At 34.8% G+C, this 7403-nt stretch overlaps 1 pseudogene; it reads left to right on the forward strand.

Annotated features, from left to right (window-relative positions):
- Nucleotides 1-238: 238 nt before the first annotated feature.
- Nucleotides 239-1827, forward strand: LOC138347418 (uncharacterized; annotated as a pseudogene).
- The last annotated feature ends 5576 nt before the right edge of the window (nt 1828-7403 follow it).

Here is a 7403-nt window from a genome sequence, read left to right on the forward strand (position 1 = left end):
AACATGGAAAGGTGATTGCTTATGCTTCCAGGCAACTCAAAGTTCATGAGAAGAATTACCCAACTGATGATCTTGAGTTAGTCGATGTAGTTTTTACCTTGAAAATATAGAGACATTACTTGTATGGTGTGCATGTTGATGTGCTTACTGACCATTAAAGTCTTCAATATGTGTTTACACAAAAGGAATTAAAAATCTCCGACAAAGAAGATGGTTAGAATTGTTGAAGAATTATAATATGAGTGTCTTTTACCACCCCGACAAAGCCAATGTGGTTAAGGATGCTTTGTGTCGAATGACTATGGGTAGTGTGTCTCAAGTGGAGGAAGTGAAGAAGCTTGTGAAAGATGTTCATAGGTTGGCTCGCTTAGGTGTGAGGTTAGAAGATTCTCCAAATGGTGGTTTTCATGGTCCATCATAACTCTAACTAATCATTAGTGGTCGAGGTGAAAAATCTAAGATACATCATGATACACTATTGATGGATTTGAAGAATTGGTACTTGGTAAGCTCAATGAGTCATTCTTTCAAGGGGAAGATGGTGTTCTTAGGTACCAAAGGAGATTATGTGAACGTGATGTTGAGGATTTGAGAAATCGAATACAAGAAGAAGCTCATGATTCTGGCTATTCTATACATCCGGGTGCCACCAAAATGTATCATGACTTTAGAGAGTACTATTGGTGGGATGGTTTAAACAGGGACATAGCAGTGTTTGTTGCTAAGTGTCCAAACTGCCAAAAAGTAAAGTTGAGCATCTCAAACCGGATGGGTTAACTAAAATCATGGATGTTCTTACATGGAAGTGGGAAGCCATCAATATGGACTTTGTTGTTGGGTTGCCTCGAAACCGAAAGCAAAATTATTCTATATTGGTTATTGTGGATAGGTTGACCAAATCTTCCCATTTTATTCTTGTTAAGTCCACTTACACGGCTAAAGACTATGCAAGGATCTAGATTAATGAGATTGTGAGTCTTCATGGGATTCCTTTGTCCATCATTTCGGATAGAGGTGCCCAATTCACTTCTCGTTTTTGGAAGGTTTTCCAAAAGGGTTGACGTACTCAAGTGAAATTTAGTACCGCTTTTCATCCTCAAACGGATGGTCAAGTGGAAATTACCACTCAGACACTTGAGAAAATGTTAATATCATTTTTCATTGATTTCAAATGAAGTTCGGATGAACACTTACCTTTGATCGAGTTCTCTTACAACAATAACTATCATTCAAGCATCTCCATGGCACCTTTTGAAGCTCATTATGGTAGAAGGTGTAGATATCTGCTTGGATGATTTGAGGTTGGTGAGTCCTCACTCCTTGGTCCAGAGATTATCTATGAACATATAGAGAAGATTCGAATCATAAGAGATAGATTGAAGATAGCCTATAGTCGGCAAAAGTCTTATGATAATAATATAAAAAGAGATATTGAGTTTGAAATAGGTGATCATGTCTACTTGAATATTTCACCTATGAAAGGGTGATGATTTCGGTAGAAAGGGAAAGTTAAGTCTCTAGTATGTTGTTCCCAATGAGAAACTACCTAGTGAACTAGCGTCAGTCCATTCGCTGTTTCATATGTGTATGCTCAACAAATGCATAGGTGACCCAGTGTCTATTCTACCTATTGAAGGTTTAGAAATTGATGAGAACCTCTCCTATGAAGAGGTTCCGGTTGAGATCCTAGATCGCTAAATCAAGAAGTTGAGAAACAAGGAGGTTGCCTCTGTAAAAGTTCTATGGAGGAACCATCTTGTTGAGGGTGCAACATGGGAGGCTAAAGCTGACATGAAGTCCCTCTACCCTCATCTCTTTACTCCTTAAGGTTATACATTCATATTAATTGAGAAAGTAATGCATGATCATGAAATTGACTTGGTTTCTAAATAGGTGCATGTCTTGTAAATGTTGTACCAACTAGAATTTTAAGCAAATGCCTTCGTACACTATTCTTGCACTTATGTGAAACATGTATGCATATGTTTTCTTGAGATTTTGTGGTTTTGTTGCCATCTTGAGAAGAATGATAGCATGGTGAATCTTTTATGCATTTTGAGCTTATGATAAGGTTGAGAAGGAAATTCCTTACTTTGTGTTATGAATATGGAGCTCTTATATGTTGTGTATTATGAATTGCGTGTAATGTGTAATGTTATGGTATGTGTTGTAAGGACTTGTGATATACTCCTATGTATTGTAAATCTTTATGATTTTATGTGGTTGATTGGTTGTGCTGCTAGTATTGAGTCTATTCCTACTCACCAAAAGATTTTAGTGCCATTCGGCGACGGATGTTCCTAAGGGGGGGATAATGTAACACTCCGAAAAAGTCATGGATTAGACTAGATATTAATCCATCAAATAATTTTTAAAATGATGTTTCCAGACCTATATTAATTTAATAAACTCATTTAGAAAAGGTTAGATAAAAAAAAAACTAAGAAAGATCTTGACGTCCGGAAATTAGCTAAATTAAACTAGTTGACATCCGTATGTTTGGTGAAGGTTTTGAAATGTCAAATGATGTCCAAAACTTGTAAAGTGACATTGGATAGGTATTATGTAGTACAAAGTGTCTAAATGTGCAGTATCGACAGCCCAAGGACGACCCTAAGGATCCTTGTGGAGGACCCAAACATGGGTGGGCAGGCTGCCTTGCACCTGCGCGCAGGAAGAAGTGGAAGCATGGCGTGCGACGTGCGCCTGTCACAAGGTGTTCAGACTCAAGATTTAATAGGAAGCCTCGCAAAACAAGGCTTACACGTACCTCATTTCCTTAACTCAAAATTTAATAAAAATGATGGGATTTGGCCCCGCAACGCGGAGCTACTTCTCAGAATCGTTAAAGTAGTATTTTTGGTAATTCAACTTATTAGAAAGACCCATTTAAGTGGAGGGTCTTTTGGATAATTAATAGGACGACTATATATTGATATTAGGTCAGTTTTAGACCACTTTTGCACGTCCTAGACCAGATCAAATGAAATTTCTCTCATTCTCTCGAGATCACTCTCTTCTCCAAACTCCATTGAAGAACAAGAAGAGCTTAAGAAAGAAGACGAAGACCTCAAGCTTTTCATCCAATTTTCGTGGATTCTTCATCTCTAAGGTATGGGTTTTTCACTCTTGGTATTACTTTCCTCAAGAGGTCGTTTCAGATATAAGTTTTCAAGAACTTCAAACACTAGGGATTTTACTCTACAAAACAAACTTTCTTCATAACCCTAGATTTATTATTTTCAATAAAAGTAAGTATTTTCTATGGTCTATTCCACATGATATGATGAGTATGTTGTTAGTTATGTTTGAATTTTGTGTGAAGCATGTTCTTATCTAGATGATGGTTTCGTATGATTGTTTCTACTACTTGGTAATATGAAAACGTTAAGATTGAAACTAAGACTAGAATGAACTCTTAAATGACCCTTATCCTTTACCCGACATTATGCATGGATCTTATACATGATTAAAAGAATTTTTCCTTATTATGATATAGAGTATTTTACTATGTTATGGTTCTGAATGTTGTAAGTTTAATGTAAGTTCTTGAATAAGGTTCTTGGAAGCTAGAGGTAAGTATTCTAAAGTTGTGAGTACTCTTCAATGTTTATATTAGACTAAAGATCATGATGTTTTGTTATGGAAATATGTATGATGTTGTTATGTGTAGATGCTGGGCTATGAACATGTATTTGTGAGATCATGAAAAGCACACGATAATTCAAGTTAAGATATTCTCTTCTACGCTTTTCACAAGATGACTATCTTAAGTTAATCTCACATACGAAGGGTTGCGATGAAAGAAAATTCTCATCTAATCCTAAAGAGCTCATGATCATGTTTATAAAAAGAGTTAATCTCCTATGACCTATGATAAGTTCATGATAAAAATACAACTTAAAGGTTAGTCAAGAAAGGGACTTAAGCTAAGCATCTATGAACTAATTATGAGTGGTGTCCCTTAACAAGTTGGAAGGTAGGTTCACAATGACTTTCATGAGATTGAGGATGCCATGTAATGTTGAACTAAGGGTCTCTAATACATCTCCTAGTTCTTGAAATATGTTAACACCATAGGATAGTAGCTAGTGGATCCACCTAGAAAGCTATGTCATGATTGGTTCTACTTTGGTCGGTAAACCACCTTCTTTCGGTGTGGGGTATTATGACACTAGATTCCATATTTAATTCACATGGTCTATGTTGGTTAAGGCTAATGTTCCTTCATATTACATGAAGGACAAGTAAATGAACGTTGACTAGGGTGACTTGAGGAGTCTACTTAGTAAAGGTAGGGTATGGGACCCTACCTAGACATTGCACAAGTTGACTCTAAGGGAAATCCTAGAAGATTGTTCTTATGTAATATGATTACATGAAATATATGATGTTTATGATACACGATGTTGGTCTTTATGATGAATATCGTATTGGATATATTGTTAAATGAAGTGATGACTACTTATGGTACAAGTTATATGAACCATAGCTTTACTCATGGTCTCATATCTTATCTACTTGGTTATGTGGGTTATGGGGCTTCACATGACCATTGCACTTGTTGGTTGGTCATGGGATCATTAATAAGTATTTTGTATGCTATTTTAGATGAGTTATTGAATATGAAAAGTTAATATGACTCTATGATAATATGTTTTTGCTTAGATCATGCTTTATATTCATGGAATCCTTAACTTGTATATGTTATATGGTATGTGCATTGAAGACTTTCATATGACTTAGCATGTTTTCTAAAGATATGACAAATGATACTTTTTCATGCATATCCTTAAATGTTATGTGCATATACCCATACTTCGTACATGTGGCGTACTCACCCCATTACTTTACATTACTACAACTGTAGGTTCCGACCATTGAAGTTTCAGGAGGTCGATTTGAAGAAGGTTGGCACTCTTTCTCCAAGACTTGAGAGGTCCTCATGTTCGGGATGTTATCAATTATATTCCAGCTTATGAAGACTTTATTAGATATTAGGAATATCCTATTTCCATCATGTTTCTTTGGATTTTTTTGTATTAAGGCTTATATGGAATATTTATTATGTATAGTCTAAGTCCAAATTTGCACTGTTTAGATGGTTTTATATATGTGAGACGGTTTCTTAAAATATCGTATGGTTTATGAATGATAAGAATGAAGTCTAACTATACTTCAAGTAGAATGTAAAAGTTTTAATTTTCCGCAATTTTTATTGATTACATGTTATAAAGAATGCTAAGGGCTTCTCTGAATCCTCTGAGAAGACGACAACGCTGATATCATCTGGGATATGCGCTCCGGGTGTGACAATATGTGTGTATACTTATATGTGAGCAAAGCTTGCACATAACACATAAATGTCACACATGTTCATATATCAATACATAATTCTATAGGTGTAACTATATGAGTAATCCTTTCATATCAACACTTTAAGACACTTTGCACATTCATATTTCATCAAATCATATACTTAACATCATAGGATATAAATCATACTCATAACATGCTCATACAATCCTATTAATGTACTTAGAAACCAAACATAGGAACTATCCTATCATGCTACACATGTGCAATGCATAGACAAGGTTTCATACCGTTACCCATACTAGTAAACCTATGAAGTCATCCTTGTTAAGGAATAGATAACATACTTCACATAAATTTACCTTACATGCATAGTAGTAGATATTTAGTGAATGTTAGAACAATATTTCGTTACACACCATGACCCTTTGCTACATCGTAAGTAAGCATAATGTTTTTGTGTGTGTGTGTGCGCATTGGTCAACATGATCACCTAATGGACATCAACCAAAACATTTAGGCATCCACCGTCTTAAGACCACAATGCACAACTAATCATAGACCACTCAACACTATTTAGCATAGAAGGAAAGCTAACTTCATATTACACTTTAAGACTCCTAACATTAGTTATTCACACATTCAGATACGGGTGCATTGTTGGGTAGGGGTCATAAATACTTAAACTTAATTAATGGCATCACCTACACATGATCTTAACATGATTATGACATGTTTATAACACTAGCTACATAACCTAGATTCGCAACTAGATAGAAGACTAGGTACAAGTTACACATAGTGTGATCATTATAACACAGATTCATATATTTATCAATTTGCCTTCAAGGACATAGTAAACACATACATATAATGAAAATAAAATAAATACTGACACCATAAGTGGACCATACCAAACAATGCAATGCAAGGCTTCATCAACTACAATAATATAGAAAAGTAAAGGACAAAAGTAGACTTTACCAATTCATCAACCTTCCTATAATCATTTATCAATACACCTTTTTTATCAGCAATAAATGTATAGGGTAGTAGCTAAATTTACTTTAATCATGAAAGAAACCATGTACAAGTCGTTACAAGATCATACTACAACTTAATGCAATACATCACATCCATATTAGAAAGTAGAGAGTGATAGATCATCAACCAATTTCCCTAGTATTGATCATCAATTATATTTTATCAATAATAGACATTTAGAGTAGTAGCTAAAATGATAGAACATCATAGCTAATAATGCTTAATCTACCCTAGAATATAGATCACATTATATACATCACCATATCAAGCCTACAAGCTAGAAAAATCAATCCTCACCAATTCAATTGTTATCTATTCATATTGGCTAAATTATACTTGATTATCATCATATCACGTGTAGGCAGTAGCTAAGACAATTCACCATAATCGAGTCACATAACAACCATCTTAATGTCAAGATCATAAGTTACTACACGATAGACTAGCCTTATTCAAAATCTTCAAATTTGACCCTCATTGATCATTACTCAACAATTCATCATTAATGCACATACTAGACAGTAGGTATAAGCATATCAACATAATTGAATCACAATTCGATATACATGAGATCAAGATCATAAAGTCATACATAGGCTAAAATTGAGTTTGTGAGGGAGCATTGGTTCATAGTGAAATTGGATTGAAAACAACGTCCAAGTCTATAGATAATCATCAATAAGTTAATATAATGCTTTTGAAATAAATTCGATAAAGAAGCCATGGCTAGATTGAAGAAGAATAGATCTGATCAGGGAACTTCATTGAAAACTTTGAAGAGGACTCTCTAGATGAAAGATTAACTAGAGATGAAGAATCACCACACCTTATTATATGAAGAATCCACTAAAAATTTGTGAATAACCCATGGAAATACAAGCTGACCTTGAACTTTACCTTCAATGGAGGTTTCTAGAGAGGATATTTTGGGAGAGGGAGGTTTTGATTTTGAATAGAGGATTGGGTATAGTTTATTCACGTTTTTAACCAACGTAATATGCCCAAAAAGAGGTAAATAAACTGCCTAGGGTCAATTTAGCACG

This window comes from Solanum lycopersicum, chromosome 3, assembly GCF_036512215.1.
Source record: "Solanum lycopersicum chromosome 3, SLM_r2.1".
NCBI classification, from domain to species: Eukaryota; Viridiplantae; Streptophyta; class Magnoliopsida; order Solanales; family Solanaceae; genus Solanum; species Solanum lycopersicum.